This window comes from Canis aureus, chromosome 7 (assembly GCF_053574225.1).
Source record: "Canis aureus isolate CA01 chromosome 7, VMU_Caureus_v.1.0, whole genome shotgun sequence".
Taxonomy (NCBI): domain Eukaryota; kingdom Metazoa; phylum Chordata; class Mammalia; order Carnivora; family Canidae; genus Canis; species Canis aureus.
Genome location: NC_135617.1, coordinates 57,514,055 through 57,537,050, shown reverse-complemented (window position 1 = coordinate 57,537,050; position 22,996 = coordinate 57,514,055). Strand labels below are relative to the sequence as shown.

Below are 22,996 nucleotides of genomic sequence, written 5' to 3'. Positions count from 1 at the left end.
CAAAGAAGATGATTGAGCCAAGACATTTGGGAAGAGACAGTGTAGATTTTTCCCATATGTAACCTGCTTGGCTCTACTGTCACACATAGTAGTGATGGTACATGTGTGACTTTCTTTTTAAGAAAGGAACTAATTCTATTGCATATGAGAACTGTATCAAGGGAAGCCATGCCTCTTACTAACGCTTGGCCTGTGACTGGCTAACTAGACAAGTTAAAGAAGCCACTGGCCTGTCTCCCTATTCCCTGCTTTGCATGTTCTAGGACACAGATTACATGTTCACATAGCTATTTTTAAACATGTACTTCTGATCAAAATAGTAGGCGAGAGGGACGCCTGGGTGGCTCAGTGGTTGAATGTCTGCCTTGGGCTCAGGTCGTGATCCTGGGCTCCTGGGATTGAGTTCCACATCAGGTTCTCTGCAGGGAGCCTGCTTCTCCCTCTGCCTATGTCTCTGCCTCTCTCTGTGTCTCTCATGAATAAATAAAATCTTAAAAAATATATAGTAGGCGAGAGACTGGAAATAATATATGCATACATTACGTCATTCTACTACTGGAGAATAATTCAAAGCAGATCCTTTTGATTGTAGATGCCAAATGGTAATACCACATTTCAGGAGGAAGGACTTCCATTGCAAATTTTGCTGGGATTATTACTCTTTGCTCATCTCCATGCGGCAACAGGGTATCATCAGTAAACTCCCTCCCAAACTGTAGAAATACAGATTAAAAATCCTCAAGTATAACTTTAAGAGTCTGCCCTCACAGATCTGTATTTTCAACTGCAGAGGTGATAAGACTTATCTTTGCTGACATTATTTAATGAGATGATTCATCTCTCGCACATGCAGAACTAGAAGCTAAATATTTATTTAACACGAACACGAAACACAATGCCAATTAAAGGACTGCCTTGAAAATTTTTTCTATTTAATTTTCCCTTGCCTTGAAATAAGGTCCTACTGCAGCATTGTGTCAGGGTGGCTCAGGACGATCAGATTACAGAAGAACATTTGTTTGTACACAATGGAGTCAAGTTTTCCAAAACACACTGCACATGTGTGCAGCGTTGATAACCTTTTATCCTTCGTTCCTTGTTGTAAATCCCTGGAGGATTTTAACCTTTAAGCAAGAGATTGCCATCTTTATGAAAACATTAAGTTCCTAACTCTGCCCTTATCTCATCTATCTTGCTACTTTCATTTACCATGTGGAGGGGTTTCCCTAAACCCTGGCAAAACAATGCCGGGGGTGCATGCCAGTTGTGATGGAGGGTGGCCCTGTGGTTGGCTATAGTGCTGCTGGATAGAGCATCAGAGGGCTTGGGTATGGGTCCAAACCTTACAGCTCTGTGGTTCTAACCTTCATCAAGTGAGATTCCAAAGAATACTGGAGTATTAATCATAATATGAATGGACCAATCGGAGCAGTATCTGCTCTTGTGCAGGAGCAGAGGCCTGGAGGCTGTCATTCTGGACAGTGGGGAGGTCTGTGGGAGGGTCCGAGGGCTGGGAGGCTGAAATAGAGGTGGGTGGCGGGGGAGGGGGGTCATTCTGAGCATTCCAGGGGCTCAAGGCTGCCATTTACAACATGGTTTAAAATATTCCAACAATTTAATAATTGGCAGGGCCGCCTTAGCCTTCTGTGTCTCCTGCTTTCAGGAGCCCTTTATTCCCTTCATCTCCTGAGACAAGGCATTGTTGTCTTTGGCCAGGGACTTCATTTCTCTGAAATTTTCTTTTCTCCCTCTAGGAATTCTGTCAAACTTTAAGAATAAGGTGTGCATGCCACTCAAAATGAAAAAAAAAAAGTATTATTTTTCCCCCCAAAATTCAGTACCCTGAGAAGTTGGGAACATTTCAAGGTTCTTTAATTGAGACAGTTTGATATTTGCCAGTGTCATGGGTTCTAGGTTTATGAAGCCACGTAGTACCTCCTCCTTCATGCCGCCCCTCCTCCTCTTGGGTGTCTTATAACTCCAGTTTTTACTCCTTTCCTCCCTCCCCTGTGAGTCCTCCTCCTCATCCACAACTGCCCCACCATGCACTTGCCTAAAACTGTCCTGGGTCCTCCTTTCACCCCCCGCCTTGACATACTCTCTCTTAGGGAGCTCGCCCACTTCCATAATTGTGGTTATCTTACTATGTGAGAGTTCCCAAAACTTTATTTCCACCCTGATCTCTTTGCTACACATCAGGAGCGTCTCCCCAACCATACTATACGCACCTGGGTCAAAATTAAGCTCCTCTAAGACTGAATGTCATTCTTCTCTCCCACTGCTATCTCCTGACCCATATTTTTTCCAGATTTGCCAACAGCTGGCCTCGCTGTCAGGCTTCCCAGGCTCACCCCTGAACAGGTAGTGAGCAGGAGAGGACGCAGCAATTCAACCAGCCACTAAGTCCTGTCACTGCCTCCACTGCTGCTTGCTTTCCCCTGGCTGCCACCCTGGTTCGGACATGATCGTCTCACATCTGGATGGTTGCAGTAATCTGAATGGGCTTCTCACTCTTTCCCCCACCCTGATCAATAACCCCAACACACTATCAGCAGATTCATTTGCCTAGAACACTATTTTTCATAGATTGCTGTCTCCCACATTCAAATTCTTCATTTTCAAATGACCAAGGAATATTTGGACTACTGCATCTGGTGAGCACGATCCCTGAAACCTAAGTGTGAACCCAGTTCTGCTGCATTTTTCTTCGACCACACTCGCATATGTAGTAGGCTGACAAGCTTTCATTGTGCCTCCTCTTGCTAAATGTGTCTTAAATATTAACCATAAATACTGGTCAAATGGATTGCTGCCTATCAGCTTCTTCTCAAACCATTCTTGGCAACTGAAATGTCCCATTCCTCCTTTCTGAGCTTTACTCATTCCAGGTCTTGCTATTCCCTTAGTAACAGCAACAATTACTATCATTTATCAAGCTCATGCTACGTGCCAGGCATTAGACTAAGCACTCTGTGAGCACTTGGCTCATTTCATCCTTAAATCCTGTATTGGAAGAACTATCATGGTCCCCATTTTACAGATGAGGAAACTGAGGCATGAGTAAATTAAATAACACACCTGAGGTCACATGGTAAAATAGTTAAATCTGTTGCCCAAGTCTGAACTCTTTAATCTTTACAGCATACTGCCTCTTTTCTCGTCTCCTCCAGAGATGCGTCTTTCTCTTGTCTACACTGCATGTCTCTGCCATGTGGAGCTTTTCACAGTGCATTGTGACTGTTGCAGCATAGCATGGTCATTAGGCATGACTCCAAAGTCAGGCTGGGTGAGCTGGAGTCCCGACTATACTAGTTGCTGGCTTTGTGTGCCTCAGGCAACTTACTTAACTGTAAATCCCTACATCAATAAACTAGCTCCTATAATAGCATTTGATGTAGTTTATGGAACAACTACCTGAATTAACCACCTTTGTAAAACACTGAGCATAATGGCACATACTAAACACTCATCAAGTATTACCAGTTATTATTAAAATTCCCCATGCCTCTCCGTTGCCTCCTGTTAAGAGTGTAAGCTAAGTAAAGGAAAGGATTCTCTGCCTTGGTAATTCCAGAGCACTTAGCAAATCTATCCAGCAGATGCTTCCACCAAACTGTGCCTTTGAAGGTTTCAGTTTGGAGATGATTTTTAGGAAATAGGTAAGATTTCAGTTATTGAAACTTCACGACTGGAATCATACAATGTGAGCTGAAATGCTGAGTTGATAAATAACTTGTGAATTCTGGGAATAGCGTTCCCAGAGCCCATGCAGATATTTTGGTCAGCTAGCCTTCCCACGATACCTACTCATGAACATTGGGACATTGACATAAGCTGATAGAGCCCCTCCTCGTGTTCTCTATACAGGACACAAACATGACAGTGATGAGCAAAACTAGTTTGCACTATATTGAGAGATGTTGGCAGGGAAGGGGGACGGTCCTTGGAGCATGTTTTATGATTAAAAACACCCCTGATTTTCTATCTATCTATCTATCTATCTATCTATCTATCTATCTATCTATCTATCATCTATCTCAATCCAGAAAGCAGTGGGTCATATAAACTGCTACAGTTAGTGGTGAATTTCCTTGTAATATAGACTTTTAAAAAGTTTAAGTAAAAAACACTTGAAACTTACAGAAAAAATAAAACTGAATACTGTGATCCTTACACCTCTGATTTAACAAATGCTACATTTTACATGTTTGCCGTAGATTTTGTTTTTAAGAAGTAAAATGGTCCAGATATAGTTAAGGCTCCTTTGTGTACCTTCCTGACCCCAGTTTTTCTCCTTCCCTTCCTAGAGGGAAGGTAATATCTTGAAGTTGCAGTTTAGTATTTTCATTCTGGTTTTGTACTTTTACTTTTATTTGTGTATGTCTATGTGCTCCTTATACTATTGTCTTGTTTTAAAACTTTACACAAATGGTATTTACTTTATGTATCTTTTTGCATACCTGGTTTTTTCCAGTTCAGTTTTTGAAATTTGTCTGTGTTGATTCTTACAGATCAAGTTCATTTCCTTAATTGCTATAAAATACTGTTTATTTTTGTAATAGTGATTAAATTTTATTTTATTGATAGACTAAGCACTTTGCAAACACTTGGCTCATTTCATCCTTAAACCCTGTATTGGTAGAACTATCATGGCCCCCATTTTTTTTTCCTCTGCATGTGCACATCGATATGTTTTTTCTAGGAATGTTTAGGTTTGGGATACTTTCATGTTTTCAGAAAAAGAGTTATGTTTCCATCTCAACCGAAAAGCAGATAACAATGATGCTTTCATAAAATTTTAACATTTCAATATAAGCATTTCTGAAAAAGGAGAACTTATCCTGAAAAGGAGAATTAGTATCTTTGTCATCCTTTTTTTCTGGGGATTGGGACACACATGTTAAAGTGACATTGAATAAAATGGATGACCCACCATAATCATTTGGCACAAGAAGAGCACATCCTGTTTACCTAGAACATTTCATCTGGTTTTGTAAAATCCACAAGTAACAGTGAGCCAGTATATCTGCCATGAAATCAGCAGTGTGGCATTGCCATTGTCGGGAACTGGACAACTGCATTCTCACATGCAGGTGTGAGATGGGTCTGTCCCTGTCATAGGCAGCAGCAGCCAGAATCTTAACACAAGTTGCTCGTGTGCTCACAGCTGCTGGCGCTTCCAGCCCCAACTTCTCCGGCACACGAACAGGGCTTGCTTCTGCTTCTCCATGTAGCTACTTTATCCCTTACAGTTAGGACTCAGTGGTTTGCAACCCTAGCTATATAAAAGAATCACTTTGGAGATTAAAACACACACACACACGTGCGCGCACACACACACACACACAAACAGACAACATGCCTCTTGCCCAGAGATTCTAATTTAGTTGCCCCAGAGATATGTCTAGGCATTGCTTTCCTTGTGATACTAATGGACAACAGGTGTTGGAATCTGCTAAAATCTGGTCCAGGCAATAGCTTGATCTATCTATAGGATCCTGGCAAAACTGGGAATCTGTGTTGCTACAAAGCAGACAGAACCCATCCAAATCATGTTAATTATTCCACAAGCCTTCTAGCCTCACATTACTACCCAAAAATGGGGTTGGGAAGCCAGAGACCTGGGTTTTTTTTTTCTTATCTTGTGCCCCCAAAAGATCCAGTGTGTGATGCAGGCAGACCACTTGGTGTCTGAGTCTTTCATTTTTGTGTTTCATAAAAAGAGATGGGACATCTGCTTCCCCTGTGATGGGGTGAAAGAAGGGGCAGTCTCTGCATGGGGCTAGCGCCAGGCAGTATGGTCAAGTGATTAAATGGATTAGCCACACCCAGGAGAGGGATCCGGGTAGGCAAATTTAACAGGATGCTCAAGAAGCACTATAGAATGTCCAAAATTGGCAGGGCCAAGTGACCTTCTAATTGGGATAGCAAAACCTTGGACAGGACAAGAAAATACCAAATAACAACTGAAAGTATCTTGTGATTATTCTTGGATTTGACATTGCTCATTTGCAACTTCTTTCCAGACCCCCCCTCCATGACCCATATCAACTTGTTCATAATGATTTTTTCTTTTTTACTTGTAACATTGTATACTGGAGAAAATAAAAGGTCATTCTTTTACAGAAGGGTGAAAGAGGTAAAAACTGAACTTATCTGTTTAAAAAATTTATTATCCATTAAATTAAAAGTGAATCTCTCCCACTCTCATCCTATCTTCCCTGGACCAACCACTTGATCTAACTGGCTTTTAGCTAGCTAGCTGGCTAGCCATTCATCCATCTATCCAATTCGTTCTCCTTTCCTTTCCTCTCCTCTCCTCTCCTCTCCTCTCCTCTCCTCTCCTCTCCTCTCCTCTCCTCTCCTCTCTTCTTCTTTTTTTCCAAAACAAGGTTGCTTTTGATGGCCATTAGGAGGGAAGGCCAGACCTCCAGTTGGAAAATCTAGAGTTTAGTCTGTAGGAAGCTATTATTAATATTATTTGCCGAAGCCAAAATCAACACAAAAGTAATAATGATAAAAATGAATAAAACTGCTTTGGACTTTTCTAAGTGATAAAAGAGCTGTTCAAAAAAAAAAAAGAGGGAACCCTGGGTGGCGCAGCGGCTTAGCACCTGCCTTTGGCCCAGGGCGCGATCCTGGAGACCCTGAATTGAATCCCACGTCGGGCTCCCGGTGCATGGAGCCTGCTTCTCCCTCTGCCTATGTCTCTGCCTCTCTCTCTCTCTCTGTGTGACTATCATAAATAAATAAAATTTAAAAATAAATAAATAAATAAAAATAATAAAATAAAACATAAAAAAAAGAGCTGTTCACATACACACACACACACACACACACCCCCCTCCCCCCATGTATCAATTTATATTTTGGTGAGAGAAGGTGCTATTAAAGATCGATAAATGAATCTGACAATGGTAATTTATTGTACTCTGTGCCTTGGCTTGTCCTCAGAGCTGAGAAGACAGAAATAACTGGTACGATGCATAGCACACTATTGATGGGATAATTGGGGAGAGGAGAAGAAAAGAGTGGGTAATGGAGGGTGTTAGAGATATTCTAGTATAGTAGGAATATCTTCATGTGCTACTGGTACAATTCAGACATGAAAGACCAAAGCCATGAGCCCTTTATGAAAGGAAGAACTGAGTGCCAGTGAAGTGGCACAGCCTGGCTTTCTACAAAGCTTAAGAAAACATGGTTTAAGCAAGCCACACATCAGAGAGCCTTCCTCCTTCTAGAATGCACAAGACAAGTCTACTCAGTTCCTAAAGCCAGCACTTTTCTTGACTTCCTTCCCAGCACTGACTGTAAACCCTTTCCCCTGGGTTATGGGGGAGAGGTGACAGTTTAACATTTCGGAGATCACTCCTTGTCTGGAGGACTGCCTGGGAGCTGAGAGAATACTCGGTGCTGCTCCTAATAAACATGGTGTAGCTTCTTGCTTTGTCAGCACAACTGCCACATGGCTGCCTGGCCATGGAAACACTCATGACAGCATTGATGAATTCTCTGGTCTTTATAGTATTTTCTGGCTCAGGGATGGGAAAATTCCAAGAAAGAAAGAAAGAAAAAAAGAAAAGAAAGAAAGAAAGAAAGAAAGAAAGAAAGAAAGAAAGAAAGAAAGAGAAAGAAGAAAGAAAGAAAGAAAGAAAGAAAGAAAGAAAGAAAGAAAGAAAGAAAAAGAAAGAAAGACAAAAGGAAAGCTCTCTTTATTATAGAGAAAACCCTTAAAAGATGCCAGCTGGTTGAATGATGCACAATCTCCCTAAACACAGTCTCATCAATTTGGCCAACAGCCTGCACAATGCTCTTGACCAAATATGCTTTACTCTGGCAACATCCATGTTAGAGCTACACAAAAGATGACCAGGCAAAGAGGATAATAACTGGACGATGTCTTAAAAGGAGGGTCGAAGTGACTGAGGTGCCACTGAGGTCTTGCTACAGAGGGAGGAGAAGAACAGCAGGAGAATACGCGTACCTGTCCAGCACCGCCGTCCCCAGGCTGGCTTCTGCTCTGATCAGACGACTAAAACCATCCAGGTTTCCACTATGAGGCCATTTGCCCCGCAGTCTTCAAGGAAACCTACACCCGATGAAGGCAAAGCCAAGCAGGATTCATTGTGAGGGCTCGGGCAGGACTGGCAGCTGGGTGCCGAGCTCGGCCTCCCCTCTCTCCCGCGCCTCCCCTGCCCGTGGTGCTCCTCCAAGCCTCACAGCGCCATCCGTGAGAGGCTCGCTGCTGTTTGAAAAACAAGAAGTGATTTCCTGGTCCTCTTCCCCGGATGGCGTGTGCGATTTCCCTTACGCCCATGGGAAGTCCTTCAGATCCTTCTTATCTAGAAACCTCTCCACCGAGTGGCCAGACTTGTTTGGCCAATGCCCCTAGTCCTGGCTTTGCTTTCACCAAAGAAAAAATCAGAAAAATGAAACTAAAGCAACCCCCAAATGGGTTAGAGCTAAGATGTAGGATGCCTTGTTTAAACTTTTGAACGATGTTCTCTAAATTAGATTGTGTTTTCAGAGTGGAAGGAAAACAAAATTATTGATGAGTCCTTGTGTCTCACAGTGTCAAGAAGTCAGAGAATTAAAAAAAAACAATTCCTAGAGTATGAAAAGACCTAAAGCTGCCATTAGCTTTAGCCCTAGACTTGAGAGAGAGAGAGAGAGAGAGAGAGAGAGAGAGAGAGCTGTACTTCCAATCTGCCACATGAAGGGGACAGCTGGTTCTCTCAGATTTCCAGGAAAACTCTATGGATATTTATGTGACAAATGCTGTGATGCTTAAAATACCATCTTGATAACAGCACTAATATTTAAAGATAAGAAGATGCATGGAAAAGGGCCAGTTGGTGGATTGCATTCAGGTCATTGGCTTTTGTTTTTGTTTTTGTTTTTTTAATAATTAATTTATTTGACAGAGAGAGAACACAAACAGGGGGAGTAGCAGGCAGAGGGAGAGGGAGAAACAGACTCCCTGCTGAGCAGGGAGACTGACACGGGGCTCAAACCCTGGGATAATGACCTGAGCTGAAGGCAGATGCCTAACCAGCTGAGCCACCCAGGGGCCTCAGGTCATGGGTTTAAAGACAAATTATGATCAGAGGTGTTGACCTGGAAGTGACCTCCCCATCCTCATTTTAGAAGTTAGGAAACCAAGACCCATGGAGAAACAGTGACTTGCCCAAGGTCAGAACACAGATGACAAGCAATAGATGCCCATTCACCTGTTCTTATACGTGAGTGTGGGGAATGTTGTTTGATTTCCTACTCTGCACTGCGACCTGTGGAGAGAGGCTAGTGAACGAGGCCTGGACCCCAGGAATCTGCATTGTAAATTAAGTCTCCAGTTTGAGTCTGATGCATGTAGTCTCCAAACTGTTTAGAGAGACCCTTGTGATGTCACACCAAGGACTCTGGTGTCGAACTGTAGGGATTCAAACGATAGTCCCACAGGTTTCTATTTCTGTGGCCTTTCACACATTACAGGACTCCACGGAGACTGGGTTTTGTTTTGTGTGATAGTGGATAACGGTACCACTGAGTTCACAGGCTCGAGTGTGAGCCTGGCAGAGAGGAGGAGCTCTCTGGGGACCTGGGCTCTCATTCTACAAGCTCATACTCTTTTCCTGTTCCACCCCCAATTTTCTCTCCTTTTTGCCCACCTTCCCATCTGCTCAAAGACATCACCCTTAGACATGCTGACAACTACCAGTGGTACTCAGGCTTAAGACAAAAATGAAGAATTTTGACAAAAAAGAGGATGAATTTCAAGGAGGACATGGGCAGTGATGAGCACTGGGGGCTACGTGGACACACTGAGTCACTATATTGTACCTTTCAAACTAATATCACCCTGTATGTTAACTAGCTGGAATTTAAATAGAAACTTTAAAAAAAAATAAGGAAATATAGGCCATCCCAATCAGGTGGTGACTCTCACTTGGAAAAATGAACAAAGGAGGATGAACCTCCACAATGTCATTCTGCTTCTCGGCACTGGTTCTCAACTGTATTCTCTAGTCCACTCCATGTCGTTGTTAGGACTTGGTTGGACAGTTTGGTAGTCAGGGCCCCACAAAGAAAATATGGAGTCAGGATGGCTAAAATAAAACAGCACTGACATCCTGTTTTGCAGCCCAGACAGGACCGCACTAGCATTCTGTTTCGCAGGCTTTGCAGAAACGACTTCTGCAAAATGTCCTAAAATAAGACAGTAAACCACAAAGCATTTGTCAATATCCTGGTCAAGGGGCAGTTAAGACCTAAGCCCCGTGATGTCAACAACAACAAAAAAACATCAGCACATGGACAGCAACCTAGTAGGTAGACAGATATATGACCAAAGATCTGATGGGCATGACTTGGCAACCCTGATGGTTTACGATAGTTCTGCAAAAGAGCTCATAGAAATCCCTAACTCCCAGGAGGCAACTTTCTCAGGGACCCCCTCTCTCTCTGGGAGTGTAATATTATTGCTCAATAAACTTTGCTTTGCTGCCCACCACTCTTGGTCTGGTCTACCCCTTCATTCTTTGAAGCGGGGTGACCAAGAACCACGGGCACTAAAGGGAGAGAAATCCTGAAGTATCATCATTGGGAGATTTGGTGTTTGCCCATCCCAGCTGACTCTCCAGGTCCTCCTTGCCGCAAGCCCAAGTGTGGCTGGGAAGCTCAGGGAAGGGAACTTGCTCCCTAAGGCCAGGAGTGCATCGTGATTGGTCTAAAGCACACTGGTCTCATTCTCCTGGCTAGGCAGCGGAGCTTGCTTGGACATGAGGCCAGTCGTGGATGCACATTACCTCTGGATTTACCATTAGGGGCACAATAAAAATCCTTATTATGTAAACCAGTTCCAGTTGGGTTTTCTGTTATTTGTAGCTAAAAGCTAAAAATAGTTAATGTGGTGAATCACCATGAAGAATACATCTTTCGAGTCTATATAAAATACTATTCTTGCCCTAAAAAAATATTAGGAAGAGCATTAAAGCACATACTCACAGAGCCGGATGGCTTCAATTGTATTCCAAAATATTCCAAATTAATTTCCCGTGTTAGGTATTTGAGGTATTAACTTTTTCTCTAGGAGATGGGCAAAGATACCCCAGATTCTTTCTTATACTAAAAAATCTATAATATTAAATATAAGTAGTGGAAGAGCACCCCAGTCTTGAAAACCCAGAGTAGCCTGGGGATGAGAGTATGGACTCCAGATCTGCCCACTAGTGGCTCTGTGGAAACTCAACAGGTTATTTAATCCTTCTGTGCCTCAGTTTCCTCACTTGCAAAATCAGAGTAACAATAGCTCCTACCTCAGGTTTGCGGTGAAGATTAAAATACTTGTAGCAGTGCCTGGCATGTAGGGAGCAGGTGTAAGTGTTGGCTGTTGTTATCTCTGCCAGAAAGAACCTTTTGCAGTCATAATAGCTACCTGTATGGATTTGATAGTGTCTCCGCCTTTGCTTTCTGCTAGGTTTGCCTATAGCTCAGCAGAGATTGGCCCTTTAAAGAAGCCTTTGAAATATATCTTGTCTTTGTCATGAGATGTGTTCCTTTGGGAGTAACTTGAGTGCATGGGGATAAACGTAGATAAATGACACTGGCTATGTTGGGGAGGAATGAAATAAAACCAGAGGACACTGGACATGAATGTGGTAGTAAAGGACACTAAAAGAATTTTGCTGGGTAACCGCTGTGGAAAGTAACTGTGGGACAGAACTACATGCCCAGTGGCCGGTTAGCCCACTCTACGAGAAAGGGAAATTTCCAGACCTCAGTACTCACAAAAAAAGTAACAGTGTTGGGGAGCTTGACATCCAAGTCTTTTTGTTACTCTTTTTGTAAATACCAAGGTCTGGCCTGAAGAAACATCCTGCCCTCCAAGCAGCTCTGAGCTCCGGGGGTAAATGCTTCTTCTAAAAAGCTCTGAGATTTCCTGCTTGGGTTGGGTTGTGGGTGGGCTGTGGGTGCAGCTGGCTCTCTGACCTGGAATGGGGTGTTGCCAAGGTGGCTGTCCCTTCACTTCCCTGAGGACCAATTCCTCTCTCACCCACAGGCCTGTTTGTTGCTAGGAACATTCTGTGCTTGTCCACTCACTTTACAATGAAAACAAAGACAAATAAAAAATGGAACCACCATATGGTCTCGGCTGCAACCCAGGATTAGCTGCTGATGGGGAGACTTTGTCCTGTCGCGGCTGAGGTGTCAAGCAGCTGTGACAGAGGTACCTCTCCTGCATTCTAAGATGCTGGAGTCCATGGCAAGTCAAACCCAAGCCTCTTCCAGCAGGCTGTGGTGGTGTAGCCAGAGTAAGTAATTCACCAGTCATGTTAAATGTGTTTGTAGGCATGACATTTCCCTTAGGACTTGAGGGTATGACCTCATTCTGTACAGAGCTGTTTTCTCAGACACAAAGGTTGGCACCAAATTAACACGTATTTCCAGCATGCTCCAGGCTGCTTCATGGCCCAACCCTTCCCTCTTGCTCAACTAGGTAATTGTTAGTCTCCTTTTAAGTCATAGATGTTATTTCTTCCAAGGAGCCTCCTCCACTCCCTCCCAGCCTGAGACAAGTGTTCCTTCCCCCCAGACCCATAATTCCAGGTACATGTCTTTTTGCAGTTACCACATTGCATCTGAATGATTATTTTAATGCATTGATTGTAAGCAGCTGGAGGCAGGGACTAGTCTTATTTATCATATGCCCAGCAACTAGTATCCCGCTGGCACATAGTAGGTGATCAATAAAAGCGGAAAGAAAATGAAACTGCTCCATCTCATCCATTGCTGGTCCTCCCTCTTAACATTGGCGTGTCCCATGGCTCAGTCCTTGCAACTCTTTGCTAACACTTATTTCCCAGGTGGGCTCCAGCACGGTTTAAATCTTTGTGCTGATAACTTCCAACTGCACATCTCTATCACAGACCTCGCTCCTGAATTCCTGACCCATATATATCCAACTGCCTACTTGATATCTCTACTTGGATATTCAGGAGGCTCTCAAACTGAACATGACCGAAACTAAAGTCCTGATCTGCTCCCCCTCCAACAGTCTCTCTCATCTTAGTAAAGGGCATAGCCATCCTTCCCAGTGGCCCAGACCACAACTCTAAAAGTCACCCTCGAGCTCTCCCTCGCATAGTCTGTCATTTGTCATCAAATCCTATCATCTCTACCTTCCAAATATATGCATTTCTTACCCCTTCCACCATCATCATTCTCATCAAGCCATCATTATCTCTTGACTGCATTACTATCATGGCCTCTAGTTGGTCTCTGTGCAACACTACGGTCAGAATGGCCCTCATAAAGAGGACACTATGTGATGTCCACCTCTACTCAGCCTTCCTGTGCTCTCATCAGTCATAGTTGAAGTGAAAATCTCTTCAATGGTCTGTAATGCCTACACCCCTGGGCACTGCTTCTTCCTTTGATTCCTCTCCTACTTCTCTCTCTGCTCATTCCTATGGCTTCAGGCGTGCTGGCCTCCTTGCAAGCCAGGCACAACTCCACCTCAGAGTCTTTGCATTTACTGTGCTCTCTGTCTGGAATGCTGTTTTCCCAGAGAGCCTTTTGTATCTCTCCCTCCTTTGTCCAGACAACACTTTCTAACTGAGGCCTTTGCTGACTGCCATATTTAGCATTTCCTAATCCCTCTTCCCTGATTAATTTTTTTCCCATTTCACATATCACCTCTCGTGCACTCTAATGTATCTGTTTGGTTTATTGTCTGTTTCCCCTTCCATCCGCATTACTAGCATGTCAGCTCCTTTAGGGCAGGGAGGCTTATTTTGTTCACTAAAGAAGAGTATTTGAGAGTGTAACACACAAACTTACGAATGCCAATGCTACAGTAGGAGTATATACACAGCACAAGGATGTACAAAGGCACATAATGGTTCAACTCGCAAAACCTTCCCACCTCCACATCTTGGCAGGGTAAGTCCTGTTTTTTTTAAACCCACAACCAGATGCTGGTAACCCTTTTGACCCCCTGTGGCCCAGGGTCAGCTCTCTTTTGGTGTTTCTCTAACAAGGCCAGGAAAATTCCCCCCGGCACTGACCTGTCCTTATGCAAGGAAGGAACCAACAAATAATTGAGCAGTTTTATAGTATACAAATGGTCTTTTTCTTATCGTTTGTGTGTATATCTTGGCAGCGTCTCTGCTCATTGGAGCTGGTCATATTTATACTCAACTGGGGCCTCTCAGGTTTGATCTGTACTTGCTATTACTGGGCCCATTCCACCAACAGACAGTTATCATACCTGCTCTGTGTATATATCTTCCAGATAGTTATATTACTTTGCTTTGGAAGATCCCAAAGCTTCCATCTTTTGAACCAATTGAATGAAGTTGACAGACCCATTGTACTCGCCTTTTTATGCTTCTGTCAGAAATCCAAAGCCCACTCCAAATGGAATCTTGTTTTGGACTCCACGCCCACCATTATCTCCCTAATTTTCCCAGAAGAGAGAAGGACAGCACACAGGGGAAACGAAGGCAGATTTAGGACACGGCTCCATGGAGGTGTCACCAACAGTCCTCTTTGGACCTTTATTGACCTTTCCTTGGGCAGGGTTGACCATCAACGGCTGTGAGCCATCCTCAGCCTTCAGCTTCCACCTTCAGTTCTCACAGGTGATGTGCTATGCCTGCAGCATGACATTTGTCAGCCACACCCTGCAGCTGTGATGCACATGAAGTCAGTTATCGATGGACCAAATGTGTCACTGACTCCTCCTCCTTCAGTCCTTCCCCTAATGCTTCTGATGGCTTTAAGGGGAAGAGCAGGTTATTTGAGGACTTGTGTATTCCTTCTTATCTTAGTCTTGGAAGAAATCTATTTGGAAGGAAGCTGCGTTTCCTCTAAAGTGCATATACTCTTCTGTCCATGCACACTGGGTGGCCACTCCTGTTCTAATCTCTGATCCTTTCTTGTGCATCTGATCTACATCAGCAGATATGGTATATCTCAGGTAACAGAGAGCCTCATCTGCAAACATGTGGCAGCCCCGAGTTTGGACTTGTAAAAACTCTGTCTCCGTAAGGGCAACTCCCATCCAGATTCCATGGCTCTCTACTGTTTTCAGGGCCTCTACACTGGGACAACTGCATGGTATGGGCAGGGTGTTTATCCCTGTACCTCATGGCAGGATGGAGTAATGATTTCTGAGTAGAGAAAAAAGACAGTATTAAACCTATGTTAAATTTATAGACTTTTCTTCATGATGCCTGGTTCACGACTTACTTATTAGCACCTGAGATGATGCTCTAAGTCATAAATTAGCCCAATCTTTCCAGCACCTGTATTCTTTCATGGAAGAAAGTTAAACAATTCTTTCTAACATGTTGGGATGCAGCTGAACTGAAAATGTAGTGAATGAATGGCACCATGATGGTCTGAAAAATATGGGGATAAGGGGACATTGGTAGTATAGGCTGTCACCTTTGTGGCAGGATTTGTGAAACAACAGAAAACCTACAACCATTTGCCCCTAATTCCTAAAATTACACTTTTGGAGACAAATTACTTTAAGTGAAGGAACAGTCCTACTCTGACATAAGTACCTTTGAAAAGTTGATATATTGCCCATTTCCCGTGAGTTGTACAGAAGCATGACTTAGTTTAAGTCATCAAAGAAGCATTTATATGAAGAGAGTCAGGACAACAGAAGGGCGATGAGGCTAGAGAGAAGTGGGGAATATGGGGGTAGTATTTCAGAGAGCTGTTCTTATCTGTGTCTGAGAGCAAACTTAGAGCTCATGGACAACATCCTGCTAACTATTGGTGGAATTGCTACAGTCCACATAGCCTGGTAGTCCCATTATTTATGTTACTTTGCTCACTTCTCAAAATGATCATTTCATACCTTCTCTTCTCTCCTCACTCTTTGCAGTAGCCTTGCCTCACCCTTCATTGAGAAAACAGAATCGATCCAATGGAAATGCTAATTCTCCTACATACAAATTTTCACCCTGTCTTGCACTTGCTCTTCGTCCCTCCCTCTGGTTTCAGAAGATGTGTCTCTGCTCCTCCTGCTGGCTACCTCTTCCTCTACTTGGCTCTGGGTCCCATTTCCTCTTACTTTCTCAGCACTGGGTCAGTCCCAGCAGCACACAAACATGCTCCTTCCTCTTTAAAGGTCTCTCTTTAAAGGTCTTGCTTTAACATATGTTCTCTCTCTGTCTCCATTGACTGAAGTATTTTCCTGCTCCCCCTTACAGCAAAGCTGGAGCAAAAAGCCGAATACATAGATTTTTTTTGTCTCCACATTCTCACCCTCTTCTCTGGTCCCAAAGCCAGTCAGATCAGTCTTCCTCCCCTGGGACAGCCGACCTTTTACAATGTGGAGGTTAGGGGGGCCCTGCCCTTCTGCTCAGATGAAATCCACACATAACTTTTAACTCCCCCTCTCCTAAATTAACCACTGGTAGTCTACTCTTGACTAGAAGCCTTACCAATTGTATAAACAGTCTATTACTACGTGTTATGTATGTTATATGTATTATGTGCTATATTCTTACAATAAAGTAAGCTAGAGAAAAGAAAATGTTATTAAGAAAATCATATGGAGAAGAAAATATATTTGCAGTAATGTACCATATTTCTAGAAAAACATCCATGTATAAATGTACAGTTCAAATCCATGTTGTTGGAGGGTCAGCTGTACTGCACAAAGAGACTTTCATGGTGCTCACCATGGCTTCCATGTTGCCGTAGTCAATGGTCCATTCACTGACCCTGAAGCACTATTTGACAGACTTGGCTGCTTCCTCCTTGAAATCCCATATTCTTCTGGCTTCCATGGCACCCACTCTTCTAATGTTCTCCTATACCCCTCAACCTGGTTCCTCCTATCAATCTCCTTCATGACCTTTCTCTATATGATCTTTAAAAGATGGTGTGTCTCATGTTTAGTCTAGGATCCAACTGTCCTTTCTCACCTATGCTTTCTTCCAGGGTGACATCTGGCTCCATACCCAGAAGACCATTCATGGACAAGAGCAAAATAAAGATATTTTTAGACATAAAGACTGAAAAAATTTGTATCCCACTGACTCTGGCTGAAAGCACTAGTAAAATAGGGTAAAAATAGTCCTGTGCCATGGACTCCTTTGGCCATCTAGTGAAGACTATCGATCCTTCTCAGAATTATGTTTTTAAATACATAAAACAAAGCATGCAGGATTAAAGGAAAATAATTAACCTTGCAATCTGGTTATCAAAATATTAAAACATAATGTGGCTTAGTAATATATTTACTTCTTTGTTAATGCATTCAATTAAAAGAGTTAAACAAGCAGGTTTAGTAACTACACAATTTTAAATAGTAATAATAATAAACTGGAGTTTGAGAATCTGCAACCTGTAATGTGATATGAAAATATCTGGGATTTCTATTGGTGACAAAGTCATAGGGACAGCTGATGCTGTGATGGTTTGTTGCCTATATTCCTAATTAAAGGATGTCCTTTTCACTCATATGTGGAATGTAAGAAATAGTGAAAGGGATTATAAGGGAAATGACGGGGAATGAGTGGGAAAAATTAGAGAGGGAGACAAACCTTGAGAAACTCCTAACTCTGGGAAACAAACAAAGGGTTGTGGAAGGGGAGGTGGGTGGAGAGATGGGGTAGCTGGGTGATGGACACTTGATGGGATGAGCACTTGGGTGTTATACTATATATTGGCAAATTGAATTTAAATGAAAAAATAAAAGAAGTCCTAAATTATAATCGGGGGTTAGTGAAAATAAAAGCATTTTCTCATTCAAATTCGTGGACTCTCTAAATTTTATTCATATAGCATCCATAAGCCTAGGTTAGGGATGTATTTAAGAAAGTAGGAAATTGAGCACTCAAGAACTGAACGTCTAAAAACTATTTTTATACTATTAGTTTTAAAAACTATTAGTTAGGGGTGCCTTGGTGGCTCATTTTGTTAAGCATCCAACTCTTGATTGTGTTTCAGGTCATGATCTCAGGGTTGTAGGATGGAGTCCCACATCAGTCTTCACACTGAGCATGGAACCTGTTTAAGATTCTCTCTCTCCCTCTGTCCCTTCCCTTACTTGGGCATCCTCTCTCTCTCAAAAAAAAAAAAAAAAGTTATAAATGAGTAACTTGCAAATGAGATTATAAAGGAAAATAAGAACTAAAATACTAGGTAATGTGAAAGGGAACGTAATAGGTGCTCAATTAATACTTGTTTAATGAATAAATGGGTCAAACAGAGACTGGTTTTATCCTTGTCTGTTTTTCAGCTGGCTAGATACATACCATCAGGGGAATCCAGTATTTGCAAAAGCAAGGTCACAGCATGGTTTTGCTAATACACTGTGCACAGTAATGCTACATGACCTCCTGCTTGTTAATAAGATTACAGGAGCCCCCCTCCATGGAAGGGAACATACTCCACCATCTTAGCCAAACAGTAGAAGTAATTTCTGATATGGAGCTAGAAGTCCCTGGCACATAACCGATGCTCAATAAAATTGCCAAGACTTGCAATATGGAGGTAACACTAGTAGGCCAATGTCAGCTCTGGTCAAACAGAGAAGGCGACTGTAGTAAAACTGCCACCCCTGCAAGTACAAATCTCACCTCCTCCAGAGTCACTGCTCTTGGTTCTTGCATCACATCTAACAGTTATGTCCCTGGACTAACACTTCTCTCAAGTCTTCAAAAGAATAATGCATTCTTTATAAATGCCCTTTCAAGAATACATAATATGTCAGGCACAATGACAGTGTTTGCTTGAGAACGAAATCAGAAAGACTGGCTGACGCCTATGTCTAGGAAGAACAACAAAGTTTCTAAAATTCAGCCCTGCTGAGCAGAAGCATAAAATCGGGGACAGCAGTGGTAAGAATGGAAAATGAAGCATAAATGAACATTAATCAAAACTTCTTAAGTTAAACTCCTTGGGGAAAGGAAGAATGTGCCTTTTAAAAGCATAGCGATGTGGAATGCTGAAAAGGACAGAGCTCAACACAGAGCTCTGGGGAACCCAAATACTCCATCGTTCACAGTATCTTGTTAGACCAAGATACTTGTTTGTCTTAATGTTGGGAAAGCATTCTTTGTTCACTTTGAGTGGCTTACATGTAGATTTATTGAATTCCACATCTCCCCAGATCTAAGTCATGGATATGGCATCACTTTGGCACCCTGTTTACTCACTGATCTGTTTCTATTTCATATCATTATGGCAAACTCAGAGTCTGTCTAGGCGTCTAGTCAGCCTGGTAATTGAGGTGGTGAATCCAAAGGCAAGGTGCTCTGGATTCTAGCCTATACTTTTTGAGTTTTTCAGAAATAGATGGGTAAGAGACTAGGGGAAAGGTGTTCATAGTGGTTGCTACCTCCCTTTGAAACAGCCTACCATCGGGTATCCTGGCACCCTGTCTCATGGAAATTGCTCATCCCTCCGTAGCTCTAATAGCCCATACCAGGGTAACCAGAGATCCAGGTTTCTAGGTTCAAGACCTATCCTAACTGCATTCATTGCCTTCTACAAATTAAAGTCTGCCTCTAGGGACCACTAGATTATTTTTAGATGTGCTACATAGCACACAGAACACAGCTACATAGATAGCAACAATTACATGATTATTCCAGGCCCACACCCCTTAAGCTTGCCTCATTTGACCTGGAACATTAACAGAGGGAAAACCATGTATTATTTTTAGTTTTTTCCTGAGTTCCTCTAATGTTATTCAACTTTCCATTTTATTTTGGGCCATCAAGATCTGGCCTTTGTGCTTTACGTGGCAATATGTGTACACACTTAGGGTGTCCTTCTGTCCAGGATTGTTTATTTAAACCTGCTGAGCTCTCACTAAATATGACCACTCTTATGAATGACCTCTGGCCCTTGAGTCACTTACTAATAAGTCAGCAATGCTCTCATATCATCCCTTCTTCAGTGCCAGAATCGCCTTCTACACTGGGTGCCTGCCCACAGGTTATTTATGAGCACTAATAGCAATGGCATTTGAGTATACTTCTAGTTTTATTTATTTATTTTTTAATTTATTTATGATAGGCACACAGTGAGAGAGACAGGCAGAGACACAGGCAGAGGAAGAAGCAGGCTCCGTGCACCAGGAGCCTGACGTGGGATTCAATCCCGGGTCTCCAGGATCACGCCCTGGGCCAAAGGCAGGCGCTAAACCGCTGCGCCACCCAGGGATCCCTACTTCTAGTTTTAAAATGAAATATTCTACGTTTAAAATGAAATTTTCCAGGAACCAAGAAATGACTTAAAGAAGAGAATTGGTTGCCTAAGCCCAGTAAAACACACACACACACATATACCATTACCACACACACACTCCTATTTCTCTGCATTGCAAAATCAGAATGAAGAAAGTGGCAGTCAGTGCAGGGAATTCTGGACCATGGAGACTTCTTGTATATTTGACATCTGCACCAGATCTCTTACTAATTCCTCCCTCTTTTATATGAAAACATTATTGTCAGTAATAATTCTTATTTTCTTGATTAAGTCATTCAGATTCAAAACAACTAAAAAAGAAAACAGTTAATTTTAAAATATTAAAATTCAATAAAATATTTAAGGTGGAACTAAATTTTGTGTCTGCCAAAAGAAAAGAGTATCATTTGCAAGTCATACTCTCCTTTACTGTTATAAATTTTATTTATTTATTTAAAAAATTTTTATTTATTTTATTTTATTTTTAAAGATTTTATTTATTTATTCATGAGAGACAGAGAGAGATAGAGAGAGGCAGAGACACAGGCAGAAGGAGAAGCAGAAAGGAAGCCTGACGTGGGACTCGATCCGCGGTCTCCAGGATCACACCCTGGCTGAAGGCAGTGCTAAACCACTGAACCACCCGGGGCCGCCCTATTTTAAAAATTTTAAAAGAGATTTATTTATTATTTATTTGAGAGACAGACAGCAAGCGAGCACATGAGTAGTTAGAGGAAGAGAAACCCAAGCAGGTTACTCGCAGAGCATAGAGCTCGATATGGGGCTCCATCCCAGAACCTTGAGATCATGACCTGAGCTGAAATCCAAGAGTTGGATGCTTAAGGGATTGAGCCACCCAGGCACGCCTTCACCATTTTAAATTTTAAACACAAATAAAACTCCATTGTGGTCCCATAGAATAACAGAATTGAAGCAATTCCCATTCAGCTTGTCTATGCAACTACCATGTTAAATTTATTTATTTTTAATATATGTTCAAATGCGGGGACATATCATGCCCAAGGGCTACAGACCCTTCAAATAAGCTCAGACACTTACAAGGAACTTATTCTAGAAATAAGCACGTGTAGCTGAGTCCCTTTGTGTCAGGAGTCACTATATAACTGAGAGTTTTCTAAATTAACTTCTGTATAGAATACAATCTTTATTTAAAACTAGGGAATAAAAGGATGATAATTAGGACCTTATATTACTGAAGTTCACAAGTGATGGCACCCATTGTTTAGAACTTTAAAAAAAAATCTTGTACAAAAGATTTTTTAGGAAGAATATTTTGTCTCCGACAGTGTTTGGAAAGGTTATCATGTGGTGATAATTTTTTAAAGGCTTTTTTTGTTCATGTTATTATTGATTTTGAATTCTCTACAGATTGTGTACCACCTTATTGCCTGTGACTAAGGAGTCCTCTCCCCACATCCTGCCCTCAGGGCCACCAAACCCAGAGGATCTCTTCTTGCAAGCTCCTCACACGAGTGTACGAGTGTACGAGACTTTGGTGTCAGAGGGCTGCTCATGCTCTCTTCCTTCACTAGCCTCATCTGTTTTAACTGGGAGCAGTCCTTCAGGGTTACAGACCAAACGGGATGGAGGAAGCCACTAGCACAGAGAAGTGGAGGAGAGCTGAAGAAGGACTCACTAAGACCTTTCCCATCTGCCCTGAGGGAAGCTGACCTTGCTTTCCCCTCCCCCACCCCACCAGGCCCCCACCTGCTCCTCACTTCAGCTCCATCTGGAGACCTCTCCCTGGCCAGAGGAAGGAAGCCAAAAAATTCTTCATTCTCAATACAGTTCTGAGCCCCGCAGGCCATCTGAAAAAAAAAGTGTGGAGTGTGGCTCTGACCAAGGGTCAGAAGGGAAACCAGCTTCAGCTCCACTTGACTTGAAGGAAGGAAGCAGGAAGTCCTGCTTGGGGCAGGGGGTGAAGCCATCCTCTGGGCCTGGCTGTCCTATTACCTCCTGACCCTCTCTCTAATCAAGAGCACGAGGGAATGGCTCCAGCACAGAAAGCAGAGCCTCTGTGGCTCTTTCCACTTTGCACTCTCAAGATTAAATACTGCATCTTGCACAAGAAATGACCCTTCTGGTTACTACTAAGTGGTTTATACCACGTCAGTGAGTCAAGGCCCCAATGAGCCTCCACAACTCTGTGGGGTGGGAGAGCAATTGTCCCATTTCACAGACAGGAAACTCAATCACAGAGCTGATTTGGGGAGGATGGAACCCAGACCTGCCTCATGTCCAAGGTCCTGTGTCCTACCCAGGGTGGGGATGACTGGGGACCATCCCTCTCAGGACTCTAGTATCTGTGGATCCCAGGACACTACCTTCAGACCATGGTATTTGTGCGGCTGGATGGACAGCACTGGGGTCCATCTACTGGATGGACGTAGAGCATGATTTTAGAAATGTATAATGTGAACTTCTGGATAACTCAATTGTATATGTGTATGATCAGATGCCAGGTATCCTCTTGTTTTTTTCTTCCAGGTCTGTCTGTTGTACCTGCCCTCTCAGAATATCCCTTCTTGTGAAAGCATTATGAGCAAGGGTGTATTTAAATATGGTAACAGTGATGGTGTGTGGATTTGCATCACACACTCTATGTAATTGCTCAAATCCTCTTTTTCATGTGTTTCTTCTTCTAAGCTATGCATCACTCATTCATTCAGCAAATATTTATGAAACTGATGCTCCAGACACTAACCTAGACCCTGGAGATAAGCAGTAACTAAAACAGCTGTCGCCTATGAGC

General features: G+C 42.7%; 1 protein-coding gene across 7 annotated transcripts in view; it reads right to left on the bottom strand.

The window, feature by feature from the left end:
• ADGRF5 (adhesion G protein-coupled receptor F5) overlaps window positions 1–22,996 on the bottom strand; it is a 102,509-nt gene that overhangs the window by 64,564 nt on the left and 14,949 nt on the right. For 2 of the 7 annotated variants that reach the window (XM_077903746.1, XM_077903748.1), the window contains exon 1: window positions 7,985–8,336. The exons of 2 other annotated variants lie outside the window; for them this stretch is intronic. The gene's annotated coding sequence lies outside the window, so the exon portion shown is untranslated. Of the gene's footprint in view, window positions 1–7,984; window positions 8,345–22,996 lie in introns of those variants that run through there. 3 more of the 7 variants (XM_077903745.1, XM_077903741.1, XM_077903744.1) reach the window with 3 other exon arrangements.